The following is a 16,251-nucleotide window of genomic DNA, read 5'->3' on the forward strand; positions in this document are numbered from 1 at the left end:
GCTCCTCTAGCCCGCTGCTCCCTTCTTGGCCATACATGTAGCCTGCATCGCTTTAGAGTAAGCAACCGTCTTAAGCATGCTTTAGATAGGTTTACTTTCGTCGTCAATCACTTTCAATGCATGATTACTGATAGTCATCTAGAGGGGGTGAATAAGTGACACATGAAATTACAACACTTAAAAACAAACTAGGTCCCAAATTAGTGGTTAGAGCGAGAGAGAATAGAATCAAAGTAATAGGGAGAGAGAAGTTCTTGTAAAGTGTGCTCAAATGATTGCAGAATAGACTTGGAAGGAACACTTAATGTTTTGAATCAAAATCCAAGCAATAGAACTTGGAGAGGGAGAGAGAGAGAAGAACAACTCGCAAGAGAAATCAAACACACACAACGACATGTCAATTTGATTTATTAGAGTTTAGTTCCAAAGAACCTACATCGTCATTGAGGTGTCCCTAAGTACATGGTCACTTTCAACCCTCTCAAGCAATTTCGATGATCAAGATTTGAGTCCTTGGATCTTCTGATGAGAAAGACAAAGTCTCCACAAGGCACTTCATAGCTCGGAACCTCTTGCAAGCCTTTACAACGGAGAACACCAACACAAGAGCAAGATCACAACTCCGAGAGCACAATACAACACCACAAATGTGGATCACATAATCACACTAACCTTCTCTATCTAGAAAGACTATCTCTAGGCACTTCTCAAATGTAGCGCTTGGATATCATTGGAATTACTTGGATGTATTGCACTAGTGTTTAGGAATGAAATCACAACGCTTGTTATAAGTCTTGGCCGGTTGAGGGTCTATTTATAGCCCAAAAGCCCTCAATTCGCCGTTAGGTGAAATTCCAAAACTAGCAGCTGCCTTAGGTACACCAAACCTCTGTCGTATAGGTTTGGTCCACCACCAGACCTCCTACTAGCCTATGCAATCAACGAAAAGCTGCCATGTTAGATGGCATCACATTAGTCCAGTGCACCATCGGACCTCGCGACATCAGCTGCCACATCATGTAACTGTTAGAGTAGCTATTTGAGAAGGAATTAGCCATTGAACTCAATGGGTTCGATGCACACTGGACTGGTCCAATGCGCCAAGTGCTATGGCTCTTCAAGAACACACTAATCTGCGTAAGTGGTCCGGTGCACCAGGCCACCGAAGCCCTGTTGAAGCTCTCTTTGCGTAAGTGGTCTGGAGCACCACTGGACTAGTCTGTTGCACTAAACCACTCAAGCCGAAGTCTACCTTCACTATGCATCTCGCATGTTTCGCCACCAAACTAGTTCGGTGCGTCGCAGACCTGCTAGAATGAAGTCCAAAATGGCCTTTCTTCAATTTGATTCAACTGTCCTTAAGAGCAATCCTATGACAAACAAACTTATATATATAGTCTGTCCAACTAGTCTAAGCCATAATTCTTGACCTTTTCAAATCTACAACCACTACAACACATGTGACCTTCTATGACATTTAGATTACGTCACAAACAATCGTATTTTTGTCATAACGTAAGTGGTTGTGACGACTTTATGACAAAAACACTGTCATCACAGAAGCGCCATGTTAAATCACCTTCTATGACGAATGGTTAAGAAACATCACAGACTTAATGATGACCACACATTTTCGTCATTAAATCTATGACGCTCCACATCGTCATAGATGAGGGGGAAAACGTCATTAAGTGTAGCACTGGACCGGTTGCCACGTGGCGATATGACATGGTAGGTGACGTGGCAATATTTTATGATGGATATATGCGTCATAAATAAGCTTACGTGGATGCTGATGTGGCAATAACTTTGTGACAATAAATTTCATCATGGCGTGGTAGATGACGTGTCAAATAAATTATGACGCAATGTTTTGTCACAAAACACTTGTATGGTCGATGACATGGCAATCATATTATGATATTTTGGTTCATCACTAAATACATTGATGCCTACAACCATCCAAAAGATAATGCATATATTTCACATTCATCCAAAGTCACAACTTTTTGCAACATCCATATATTTCAAGCAAAAACACACTAAAGAACATTGTTCATAATTCTTTAACCAAACATGTACTAAAACTCTATAGTAAGAGAACACATATAGTAGATTGTAAGTTGCAGTTCCATATAGCAAACATAAGGATAAAAGGAGGTCCACAATTTTGTGAGATGTGTCTTCAGGATGGTTGACACTAGCATCTTAGCAAGCATGCTTAAGGATTCACCTGATCACGACTAATACTTAATATCTGTCGAAGTAGGATGCTATTTTCTGCTAAGGACTTCTTTAAATCTGCAATCTCAGTTGATTGATTAGCAATGGTTGCCTCAGATGATTCTGACTTGGCCTTTAAGGTATCCATATCTTCTCGAAGTCCATCTTTTCTCGCCTCTCATTGTCCAATTGAGACTAAAGTTCTTGCATTCTTGCTGAAATAGTCCCTGTGTTGCTTCTCTTGGAGGAGGGCAAAAGGCCAGCATTGTGAAGAAATTTACTTGAACCAGGCAGAACATTAGAAACAACTTCTGTTGCAGGCTTTGCAAGCTGTCCATCTTCTACTGGTGTTGCCACCATTGCTTCCATATCACCCTAGCATAAGTATTAAAACTACATAGTGGAAAGTAGTAAAAAAGAGAAAAACATGTACTTACTATAGCTTTCTGAACAACTTCACTAAATCCTTTTTTCTTGCTACAATGCATCTCCTTGAAAAGATCAATTGCACTAGGTTCGACATCTTTATATTTTTCTTGTCTTTGAAATGAAGTCAAATAAATTTGATCAGCATGGAGATGAAAACATATTAATTTGAGTGCAATAATTTGATCAACATGAAGATCAAAACATAAGCTTATTATAGCAAAAGTAATTAAATGATAGCAAAAGTATACATCAACTACTAATACAACTATCAAGTCTAAATTCTTAGCTACTAATACATCAGTTGTTAAGCAAAATTATACATCAGCTATCAACAATAATACATCAAGTGATGTTTGCCTACTATTGTTGCAGCGCAGCTGTTGTTGGCCTTATGTTACTGCAATGCAGCAGTAGGATGCAATTGCTTCCAAAAAATAACAAGTGAACATGTTGGAAGACAATTGGCACACAACAGTGGACAATGCCATGAATAGGATAATGTGCTTCATCCATGTGTATACGCTAAAAAACATGAACCAGGAACTAGGAACAATGCTATAAATACACACTGCATTGAAGCGATTGTATTGGTACCAGTAGCCATTTATACAATAACCAAGATTGTGAGAAGCAACAAGTTCCTCCAAACATAACACAATTAGTTTCTTACCACTACATAAGCTTTTGCAATGTATGATTGAGATCCTGTGCACTGTGGAAATTGCACCTTCTCACGATTAAGTTTGTTCTTCACACAATTGTTCTATATGTAAAATACAATTGTAAGGTAGACAAATAGCGATGATAAATTAATAGATTATGTTTATGAATATACAATCAACTTTAGTCATAAATCGAGTGCAGCTTGAAACATATTTTCATAATTGTAGGAGTTATCTTTTCATCATAAATCCAGAACAAGAACAAAATACTTTTAGAGGATAATATGGACATTGAAAAGCATATATGACACTTCAATAATTTTGTCTTGGGTTACATAAATATTGAGTGAAGGTAAATAATAAGTCTGTCAACTCATATAAGACACTGAAATGGTTGCTTGGTTGTTGTTCTTTCAGCGAGTAAGACAGAAAACAGGTTGAAACTGAAACAGTTGTTCAACAATTTGTTGTTCAAACTGAACTGGTTGCTGCTTGTTGCTGACCAGAAAACAATTTTTGGTGTGCTTGAAAGTGAACTGCTTGCTGTTGAAAATGAACTAGTTGCTGCTTGCTGTTCTTGCCAATAAAAATTTTCAGAAATCATGTTGCTTGCTGCTAGCATCAGAATTCTTGATGTTTCATTTCTTACAGCATGATAGCAAGCAACACATTCATTTCATGGAAGAACATTAAGCAACACCTTTACCAACAGCAAGCAAAACTACTCATTTTGTAGCAAAGTAGTGTTCTCATGTCCTAAATGAGGTAAAATGCAAGAGGCTCTGATAATGATCAATACAGGCCACAACTAAATGGTTACTGAGCTATTGGAGGTGGAATCAACCACTAGGTTCTCAAATAGTGCTAACAAAGAACAATTTTCCCAAGAAAAAGAAAAGTTGCATTCCAAACACTTCATAAATAAAAATATTATTTATATAGAGGGAAAAGTGGAGTTTGATCGCAAATACCTTGTGGTTTGGGCTAGACCACATTTGTACCAACTCTCTCCATTGATCATCAATCGTACATGAAACAGGTGATGTAATCCTCACTTGATTTGCAGGAACTCCAGTGAAGTACTTTTTTCAGCCTATACCTCATTTGGCGTTGTCCACCCTTTAGCATATCAACACATGCATCTTTTACTGAATTACTGTCAACATCCATGGTGAATTGACCCTAGCAAAGAAGTGGCGACTCTATGATACTCAATTGAAAAGGACAATGAACTGTAACTAAACAAGTGAGGGAAAATGACTTACAACAAGCTTCCCAATGTAGTCTATAATTTTACCCTTGTTCTCTTGCTTCTTGTACTCCTTCCAGTGCGGAAATATTGGAATGTGTTGCCTCAGTATGATCCCACCCTCCGATGCAAACTTTGCAGCCTGAATAGGTGGTTCTGGCCTTCGCTTTCCATCAGAGACTTGGATTGGAATCTTAGTGCCTAACCCTCTGCTCAAGGATTCAAGTTGTTTGCCGCTACTTCGTTGCCTTGGTACAAATTCTGGTGATTAACATCATAAAAGGCAAAAAGATATTAAATTTTCAAACTAGCAAGGAAAAATCTAGTGAATGGTAAAGATCATATGGGTTTGGTGCATCTAAGCATTTTCCCTAGACAGAGCAGAACATACAGTAATATCTGGACAAATATACAACTTCATTGCTCTATCCTTGTTCTATGTTTAACAACCCAATAATAAAAAACCAAGCATTAGTTGCATCTGTCACCTACACAGGCATTCTAGATAGCTACTACAGATCATGAGGTTGATAGATTAATTTATTTTAGAAATTGAAGATAAGTTGATACACTGATTGAATATCAAATAATCACTTGCCTTCATCTCTATTGTGGTCATTGACCTCAGCTTGTATGGGAGAAGTAGGTTGTGCAACAGTATTCAGGCCTTCGGTGTAATCTTGCTCAGTGGCAACACTTGAAGTGAAATGTGTTGCGGTAGTCAAGTTCTATGTGGATGCTTGGTTTTTGGTGGCTCGTGAACTAGCATGTGTAGTAGTAGTTAGGCTTAAGGAGGATTGTTGGTTTATGGCAGCACTCCTTTGCCTAGTGAATCTAATTTCTTGTCCAGGAACATCAGGGGCCACAACCCTCTTAGATCCTCGTGTTCCTTGCGTAGTTTTGTCAGCAACATGAGTGGAGTTGTGGCCATGTACACCTTTTGCAACATGGGAATCCTATAGGTATAATACACTAATCATGCATATCAATTTATTTGCAAATGCATGTGTAATGATATATAACATGAGGAAACAAATAGATGAATTAGAAACTTGTTTACTTCCTCTTGCTCAGAGCCTTCACTGTCCTCGCCGTCAAACAAAGACCCTGATTCTTGAGGACCATCATATTTGCTCCTTGCTCTTGTGGCAGTCATCATTGTGCGTAACTGATTAATCCCAAGTCATTGGAACATCTGATTATTCCTCATCACATTCTCTGCCCTCTGTTTCTCATAGTCAGTAGGAGTGATTTTTGTAAATTAATGACATGATTTCATAAATAATAAATAACTCTGAAAAATCAAAGTCAAATGCATGTACTGACCCACAAGAGCACAATAGCAAAAAAGAAAACTGAAAAACCATTAGAAAAGAAGGGATGAAATCCCAATTTGAAAATGGATGGAATGATCACTAGATATTGTATTAGTACAAAGAAACCACCTTTGAACTAGGTAAACAATCTTGAAGATTAGATACACACCTTTATGCTTTTCTTAATCAAGTAATAGTCTCAATGTTGTCTACCGGATGAATGTTTTGCTAATGTTAATTGAATGTTTTGCTAATGTTAATCAAGTAATAGTGCTCACTAATAAATGATAAGGATTTAATCAGTGGTTATAATCTGTTCTTGTTGGCTAAAGTGAGACCACACACTTATGTTTTTGGCTTCAGTTTAGTTGTAAATTAATCTGCTACAACACAACAATAAATCAGAAATCTGCTACAACCATAAATCGCTAAGTGTTTAACACTAGCGTGCGTGTGCTGAAAGCATGTAATATGGTGTGGTACTACTATAACAGGAGGCCATAAGGAGAGAATGAAGAGCGAGTGAGGGACAGTGAGAAGGCATCCTCAGTTGCAATGCATCAGATCCATTCCACTCGCACCCCGGCTTGCTTAGAAATCCATCGATTAATCCCCCTCCCACTCGTGTGTGTGCTGAAAGTAGGTAATTTGGATCTCTCTTTTTTCTTAACTTTCGAGCTCCAAAATTTATAGCTAAACTGCTAAAGCTTAATGCAAGTGGTTTAATATGTGGTCTAAAATTACTTCTACAGTTTAGTGCACCTCATATTTGAGGGTTCGAGCCAGTAGACAATTCTAAAGCGTTGAACTCTAAAGTTTAGAGGATAGAATCTGAGAGGTGTCCAGAAAAAATTTTAGACAGCTATAGGTAAACTGACATAACACCAAACAATCAGATGCTTAGTTTTGAAGAGATAGGCTGCACATCTACTGTTTTGCAGGCTGATTGATGGTCTTCCCATAGACTGCTTGAAGTAATGATAGCTCACCATAACATGATATTTAGCTAGATTGATACAATAGGAGATAATTGAGAGCACCTAGAGGGGGGGGTGAATAGGTGATCCTATAAAAATCAAATACTTGAAGCCACAAAACTTGATTAGGTGTTAGTGCAATAGGATCAAGTAGCTGGAGAGGAGTACTTGTGAAACACAGAAACCACAGAGAAAAACAACACAGTGGACACAATAGTTTATCCCGTGGTTCGGCCAAGTACAAAACTTGCCTACTCCATGTTGTGGCGTCCCAATGGACGAGGGTTGCACTCAACCCCTTTCAAGTGATCCAACGATCAACTTGAATACCACGGTATTCCTTTTTCGTATCACTTTTCCCGTTTGCGAGGAATCTCCACAAGTTGGAGTCTCTCGCCCTTACAACAAATATCAATGTGAAAGCACTAGAGTAAGGGAGGGAAGCAACACACACAAATTTGCAGGAATACACACACACACAGGCCAAGACTTGAGCTCAAATGGAATGTAACAAGTTCACCACTAGAACGAAGCTCAAATCACTAAGAAAGTCAATCGAGTGCATGGAGACGGAGTGTGAGAGTCTTAGAATGTTCAAAGTATGCTTGGTGTGCTCCTCCATGCGCATAGGGGTCCCTTTTATAGCCCCAAGGCAGCTAGGAGCCGTTGGAAGCAATCTGGGAAGGTAATTCTTGCCTTCTGTCGGGTGGCGCACCGGACAGTCCGGTGCACCACCGGACATGCACTGTTCATGGTCCGGTGCAGATCTCCTTCCAAAAATAGCACAGTGGACCATTGCAAAAATGGAGCCGTTGGCGCACCGGACAGTCCGGTGCCCCCTGCCGACTGTTGGCGCGGCCACGCGTCGCGTGCAGATTGCGCGGCCGACCGTTGGCGCAGTCGACCGTTGGCTCACCAGACAGTCTGGTGCCTCACCAGACCGTCCGGTGAATTTTAGCCGTACGCCGTTGAACGATTCCCGAGAGCGACGACTTCGCCGCAGACGGGTCACCGGACAGTCCGGTGCACCACTGGACAGTCCGATGAATTATAGCCGTACACCACCGTCAGTTTCCGAGAGTGGCCTGTTCACCGAAGGCTGGCCTGGCGCACTAGACACTGTCCGGTGCACCACCGGACAGTCCGGTGTGCCAGACTGCGCTGAGTCTTGGCTGCTCCAGCTAAGACTTTTCCTTTTTCTCTTTTCTCTGATTCCAGCACTTAGACAAATATATTAGTACACAAAAACCAATGTACTAAGTCTAGAATCATACCTTCTTGTTGATTTGCATTTCTTCAATCATTTGGCACAAGATTGCTCACTCAATACGAGTTGGGCACTTAATCACCAAAACTATACTAGAAATGGCCCAAGGGCACATTTCCCTTTCAATCTCCCCCTTTTTAGTGATTCATGCCAACACATCAAAAAGCAACTAGAAGAAGTGCAACATCAAAGCAATTGAGAACAAGAATTGTTTTTGATTCAAATTTGGCATATTTGGATCATTCTTTGCCACCACTTGGTTTGTTTTTGAAATCAACCTCAATTTCCTATCTCTAAGTCAAACACACTTGTTTAGGCATAAAGAGAGGTATTCCATGAGAACAATTGATCAAGAGCCAAAAACTCCCCCTTTTTCCCATAATCCTACATTCTCCCCACAAGAGGCCAAATTTTGCACATAAGAGTATTTTGTCAAAACAAAAGTTCTACCTCTACTATTTTCAAAATTCTCAAGTGGTAGCTGATCCATTTGCTTTGGCCTTAATTTCCCCCCCTTTGGCATTAAGCACCAAAACGGGATCATTATTGGCCCTTAAACCCCATTGCCTCACCAAAATCTTCAATTAAGAGTAAAAAGGCAATAAGAACATGGAGATGAACTTGGAGTAAATTACCCTCTCATCGGAGTGCAGTGGAAGTCTTGCATGGTCCAAGTTCACCTTTTTCCTTTCAATCCACCTTTGAGACTAAATTAAGAAAACTCAAGCACACGGTTAGTCTCAAAGGGTCAAGTTGTAGCATTTCTCCCCCTAAATATGTGCATCATTCACACATGGACTTGTGAGGTCCGGGGATCCCTTGCACAACTTGAGCACCATAGATAAACAATAATATGCATAAAAGAACATGATCAAAGGCATAAAACACATGTATGCTCTAGATCAATCCAAGTTACGCGAATCTAAGACATTTAGCTCACTACGCAGCCTGCAAAAGGTCTTCTCATCTAAAGGCTTGGTAAAGATATCGGCTAGCTGGTTCTCGATGCTAACATAAAACACTTCGATATCTCCCTTTTGCTGGTGGTCTCTCAAAAAGTGATGACGGATGTCTATGTGCTTTGTGCGGCTGTGTTCAATAGGATTATCCGCCATACGGATTGCACTCTCATTGTCACATAGGAGTGGGACTTTGCTCAGATTGTAGCCAAAGTCCCGGAGGGTTTGCCTCATCCAAAGTAGTTGCGCGCAACACTGTCCTGCAGCAACATACTCGGCCTCAGCGGTGGATAGGGCAACAGAAGTTTGTTTCTTAGAACTCCAAGACACCAGGGACCTTCCTAGGAATTGGCACGTCCCTGATGTACTCTTCCTATCAACCTTACATCCAGCATAGTCAGAATCTGAGTATCCAATCAAGTCAAAGGTAGACCCCTTTGGATACCAGATCCCGAAGCAAGGCGTAGCAACTAAATATCTAAGAATTCGCTTAACGGCCACAAGGTGACACTCCCTTGGGTCGGATTGAAATCTAGCACACATGCATATGCTAAGCATAATATCCGGTCTACTAGCACATAAATAAAGTAAAGACCCTATCATAGACCGGTATGCCTTTTGATCAACGGACTTACCTCCTTTGTTGAGGTCGACATGTCTGTCGGTTCCCATTGGAGTCTTTGCGGGCTTGGCGTCCTTCATCCCAAACCGCTTGAGCAAGTCTTGCGTGTACTTCGTTTGAGAGATGAAGGTGTCGTCCTTGAGTTGCTTCACTTGAAACCCAAGGAAGTAGTTCAACTCGCCCATCATCGACATCTCGAATTTCTGTGTCATCACCCTGCTAAACTCTTCACAAGACTTTTGGTTAGTAGAACCAAATATTATGTCATCGACATAAATTTGGCATACAAATAGGTCACCATCACAAGTCTTAGTGAAAAGAGTTGGATCGGCTTTCCCAACCTTGAAAGCATTAGCAATTAGAAAGTCTCTAAGGCATTCATACCATGCTCTTGGGGCTTGCTTAAGTCCATAGAGCGCCTTAGAGAGCTTAAATACGTGGTCGGGGTACCGTTCATCCTCAAAGCCAGGGGGTTGCTCCACGTACACCTCCTCCTTGATTGGCCCGTTGAGGAAAGCGCTCTTCATGTCCATTTGGAACAACCTGAAAGAATGGTGAGCGACATAGGCTAACAAAATGCGAATCGACTCTAGCCTAGCCACAGGAGCAAAAGTCTCCTCAAAGTCCAAACCTGTGACTTGGGCATTGTAGGAAACGGGTGATGCCTAAGAGGGGGGGGGGTGAATTAGGACTTCTAAAACTTTTACTAAACTAGGCCACAATTAAATCCCTAGAGCAAAACCTATGCAAGTAATCAAACTATAAGGTGCAAACTAGGTTTTGTCTAAGTGTTGCTATCTCTACCGCAAAGGCTAAGTTTCAATCTACACTAAATAAGTATGTAAAGCAAGATTGAAACTTAAATGCTTAATGTAAATGCGGAAACTTAAAGAGCAAAGTAGAGAAGCAAACTCTCGTGGATGACGCCGGTATTTTTACCGAGGTATCCGGAACCACGCAAGGTCCCGACTAATCCTCGTTGGTGCCCCTACGCAAAGGGAAGCCCACGCGAGGGCCAAGCACCACGGTCGAGTAACTCCGTAGAGAGCAGCGGGCCTTCTCCACGCACAAGTGGTGCTCCGCTTCCGGCTCCTCTCGGACGCTCCCCGCCGCTTCCACTATCGAGCTTCCGGCTGAAACACCGCGAGCCTCGTTCCCTCCAGTACACGGTGGCGGCCGTGACACAAACGCGGTTGTCACGGTCTCGCAAGACTCTCGCCCCACTCGGTACAATTACAACGACTCACGCAAGAGCCGAGGGGTTGTGTGGTTTTACAAAACTCACTCAACTAACTAGGGTTCACCTAGAGCAAGCGCTAAAGCGGTCTAACTAACCTAAGTACTTCGCAAAGCACCTACGCTAATCACCGAGTGATTCTATTAATCACTTGGGTGTATGAGCTCTTGGAAATGTGCACTATATGCCTTGGTATGTTGCTTGGGCTCCCACACTTGAGAATGGCCGGTTGGGGTGGTATTTATAGCCTCCAAACCCCAAACTAGCCGTTGGACAGAAAGCTGCAACTTTCTGTTGTCGGGTGCACCGGACAGTCCGGTGCATCACTGGACAGCCACCATGCAGTGTTCGGTGCACGCCACGTCAGCCGACCGTTGGCGCCTGCAGCAGTCGACCGTTGGATCCGACCGTTGCCGTCTGTCCGGTGCACACCGGACAGTCCGGTGCCGACTGTCCGGTGCTTCACCGGGCAGACCGGTGCTACAGCTAGAGAGCGCCTGTCTGTGGCCTCTCTGCGCAGACTGTCCGGTGCACACCGGACAGCACTGTCCGGTGCGCCACCAGGCGCTGGCTGACAGCCCGCTTCTTGGGTTTCTTCGCTGATTTCTTCAAGCTTCTTTTGTTCTTGAGTATTAGACTCCTATGCATCTTTTTATGACTTCTTTTGAGGTGTTGCATCCTCATTGCCTTGGTCCAATTCTCTTCGCATCCTGTGAACTATAATTATAAACACTAGCAAACATATTAGTCCACAGGTTGTGTTAATCATCAAACACCAAAACTCAATTAGCCAAAAGGCCTGGGGTCCATTTTCCTTACAATCTCCCCCTTTTTGGTGATTGATGACAACACAACCAAAGCAAGCAAATAATACAAGTATTTGAATTAAAATATGCAATCTACTTGCTAAGATGCATGATTGTCCCCACAATGTGATATTATGGACTTAAGCCTCCCCCTAACTCCATAATTCACTTACTTCCTATTTTTGGACCAAAAAACCAAAACCACTTAAAAAACTATTTGTAGATATAAATTTTAAATTGGTGGTGTTTGGTGTTTGATATAGTTTTCATTGCTTTGGTCCTTAAACTTCTCTCCCTTTGGCATCAACCACCGAAAAGGAAGACACTAAAAGCATGTAGGAAGTAAATAAACGCTTGCCCTCATCAAGAATTTTATCAAATGATACCACTAGAAGGATATTAAATTAAACCACATGAATGATACCAGTTGAAAGGATTACAACCCCTAAATGAGTGTTCTCTTTAGAAAGAAGTTTCTCCCCCTTTTTAGAGATGAAGAAATACTCCCCCTGACAGAGATCCTCTACTTAGGAAAAAGCATGTGAAAATTAAAGGTGCAAGACATGATTTAAAAAGACTAACTTCCCTTATGCATAGGTAACAGAATATGAGTTAAGAACTTATGCATTTTTAGCAACAAGGAAGCATATGATATGAAATATAGTCTAATCAAATTTTGGAGAAGACATGTAAATGATACTAGATGTAGTCTCAAAAGATACCAATGGAAGGTCAATGGCGAGCTTGAGAGACATGAGAGTTCTTGGAGATTTTGCAGTGGAAGATTCTTGTCTTTCTCCGGGGACCTTATTTTCCTTACAATGAGACTATCACATAAAATAGACTTGAAAAGGTGTTAGTCTTAAAGTATTAGATTATAGAGTAACCTCCCCCTGAAGGTGTGCATACAAGTTTTGAATACTTGTAGGAGACTTGCACTTTGATTTGATATCAAGAAGGGAAAATTATCCATAATCCGAACTTTAGCACATATAAGTTAAATGATACAACTTGTAGAAATCAAAATTTTCAGTTGATGCATCATTTACTATGGATTGATATAAAAGGCTATGTGTCGTGCTTTAACTAAACATTTTAAACCATGTAGGTTTGCTTAAGTATATGAATTGAAAGCAAGCAATCCTACCATGTGATTTACCTAGTATGCATGATTTTAAACATGAGTAAATAACAAATGTAATACTAGGCAAGAAAGGTAAACTAGACAAAAGGTAAATAGATACGCATATCTAAAAACAAGAAATACAATAAAACTAGTTACCTTAGTCATGGGTGGGAAATTTGGGTCCAAAATTTTCACTAACCCACTTGGCAATAAACTTGATCCAATATGATGTATCCCATGATATACATCCTAGCTTTGCCAAGTCTCCAAATTTCCCGCTGACCTTTGGTCCACTCACTTCCCTTTCGGGATCCAAACCTTCTTGGTGCTTTTCATGGTTGAAATTATTTCCTTTGGCACCCAGATGCGTTTGGCCCCCTTTCCTTTGTTGGCTTGCTTGTTGGCCTTGATTGCTATCACCTTTCCATTCTTTTTCTTCTTGATTAAATATGGTGTAGCAACCTTTTTGTCTACCTTTTTTATGTAGGTGTTGAAGATTTTGCTTGATGCCTTTTGCTTGAGCTTTTGCCTTTGTTTATCCCCGGTCATCGCCTTGCATTGGAAAGACTTGTGGCCTTCCTTGTGGCATAGCCTACAAATCACAATTTCTCCCTCCATAGGCTTGTTCACTCCCGTAGTGGTGTTATCCTGTGGAGGTCGGATTTGTTTGGCTTTGCCTTTCTTGTCATACAAAGCCTTGCCAAGACGAGCCACTTCTTGCTTTAATTGTTCATTTTCCTTTGCAACCTCATCCGAACATGTCTCTACAACAATATTCTCAACAACGACTTGGTTGTAGGGGTTAGAATCATCAATTAAATCAAAGCAGGAAGTAGATGCATCTTTCTTAATTATTTCAGGTATTTCAATTAAAGATGCTGCTGGGATGCTACCAATGTTTTCTAGCTTAGCAGTTAGCTCATTATTGTGTATGCTAAGAATTTCCATTTTCTCTAGCAAATTTTCAATAGCTTCTTGGGAGCTAGCTAGCTTAGCCTTAAGTTTTTCATTCTTTTTAATAAGACTATCATCGGTAACAGTGGATGGAGCACTAGATTCTAATAGCTCAATTTTAGTTGATAGCTCACTATTTAGGTTTGCAAAAGTTTCAAATTTTTCTAGCAAACCTTTGTAATCATTTTGAGAGCTAACCAACTTATTTTTCAAAGTTTTAAGTTGAGCTTTTTGCTTAGTGCAAACATCCTGGAAAAATTGTACGGCTTCCGCAAGCTCATCTAGAGAGGGCTTTCCCTCACCTTCATCATCACTACTACTTTCATCACTAGAGGATGGAATGCTTGAGTTACCTCTTGCCATAAGGCATTTGTGTGATGACCGTGATGAGCGTGATGAGGATCGGTGGCTGCGCGTCCTTGAAGGTTCATCTTCACTTGAAGAATCATCCCAAGTTCTAACACTTGTTAGGCCTTGCCTTTGCTCCTCTCCTTTTTGGGTTTGGCCATATTTGGACAGTTGTCCCTGAAGTGGCCCTTCTCCTCACATGCGAAGCATCCTCTCTTCCTTTGCTTTTTCCTGTCAATGTTAAAGAGAAGATCCTCGACCTGCAGGGGCACACCCATTAGATTAATCTTGCGGATCATCCTCATTACCTTTTCGACGCGTCGGATTGTTTCTTCGTCCTCGGAGGATGATGTGCATGGTTGATTATCTTCATCATCATCACTTTCTTCTTCTTCCTCTTCTTCACTTGAGGAACTTGGAGTGGGAGCCTTCTTTTTGCCCTTCCTTTCATCACATGCAAAAGCATATGGCCTTGAGGGAGTTGGCTCCTCTCCCCGACTCATTTTTCGCGACATCTCAAAGGCCGCGATTTTCCCAATCACAATGGTCGGGGTCATGTTGCTCAAGTCCTCCATATTGTGAAGGATGGTGATGATGCTCCCATATCTTTGTTGTGGTAGCAGGGAGATAATCTTCCTCACAATGTCCACATCACCTAGCTTATTAATGCCAATCGAATTGAGCTCATTGATAATTAGATTCAAACGAGAATACATGTCTCTAACAAGCTCATCATCTTTCATAGCAAAAGAATTATACTTATTTAAGACTAGGCAATGTTTTTGCTCACGGACATTGGATGTGCCGTCATGGAGCTCATGCAATTTTAGCCAAATCTCATTAGCAGTTTTCAAGGTAAATACTTGATTAAAAATATCCATGCTAAGAGATTTATACAAGCAATTTTTGGCTCTAGCATTTAAATGAATTTCTTTTTCCTCACTCGTGGTGGGTTTCTCGGGATTCTTGAGGGGTTTCATCCCGTCACGAGTGACTCTCCAAACACCTAGATCAACGGCTTCTAGGTAACAAGCCATTCTAGCACTATAATATGGGAAGTTAGTGCCGTCGAAGTGTGGTGGCCTATGGGTATCCATCTCTTCCTCTAAAAAGCGTCGGCTCTTTTAGCGGTGAAGCTAAAGCGTTTCAAATGAGCCAAACCGGGCTCCGATACCACTTGTAGGAAACGGGTGACGCCTAAGAGGGGGGGGGGTGAATTAGGACTTCTAAAACTTTTACTAAACTGAAGCGCCCAGGTCTAACCGACCGAGCTAAACATGTATTAAGCACCAGAAAACAGTCTCTGGCGAAAATACACTACAACAGTGGTACCATAGTCATACATAGCTTTACTAAGAACGTTCGATTAATATTACAATATAGACCAGAAACGCGATAGTACAACATATAAAAGCTAGGGTGATCTCCTCGTCGGTCATGGTGGCTTCTAGGGCAACGGTACCACTTCTAGCTCAGGTGTAGGGCACGAACACTACTCGCAGTCCTCGGGCACAAAATCTGGATCCTCTGCATCAAGTCAACAAGGGGTGAGTACAAAAGTACTCAGCAAGTCCCACCTCGCCCTTACAGGGAGGGAGTTACAGTTTATCATGCAATGATCAAACGACAACAATGCAATTAACAAATGCATTACTGAAGGTAAACTAATGTCCTTATCATCATCATCAGTTGTCTCATATAACCAGGTAGCTCATTCACTGGTGGTGTCCACACCGTAACCCGTCTATACCATTCGAATGGAATTATATAAACTCTGCAGAGGTGTACGCTTTACCCACACGCACGTCACCGTCCGGGAACGGATCATTCGACATTAGCCGACACCCAGCCGTGGCACAACCTCGCCTAGCCGCCCACAAACCCCCGGGTCATGACCACACAGGTCACCCCAAGTCATATCCACCTCGGCGCGACTACCAGGCAGGCCAGTGGGATTAGGCTAAGGCTTCCCCATCCAAGCACGTGTGGTCGTACTAGAAAAAGGTTAGGTGAGATGGCACCACAATACTCGGTTCACGGTTCATCACTAGGGCAGTAACCAACCAAAACCATCCA

The 16,251-nt window shown here is 41.6% G+C and overlaps 1 pseudogene; it reads right to left on the reverse strand.

Moving 5' to 3' along the window:
* Nucleotides 1–2,126: 2,126 nt before the first annotated feature.
* The window catches only part of LOC109939592 (uncharacterized), a 53,547-nt pseudogene continuing 39,422 nt past the window's right edge, over nt 2,127–16,251 (reverse strand).

This window comes from Zea mays, chromosome 5 (genome assembly GCF_902167145.1).
Source record: "Zea mays cultivar B73 chromosome 5, Zm-B73-REFERENCE-NAM-5.0, whole genome shotgun sequence".
Classification (NCBI taxonomy): domain Eukaryota; kingdom Viridiplantae; phylum Streptophyta; class Magnoliopsida; order Poales; family Poaceae; genus Zea; species Zea mays.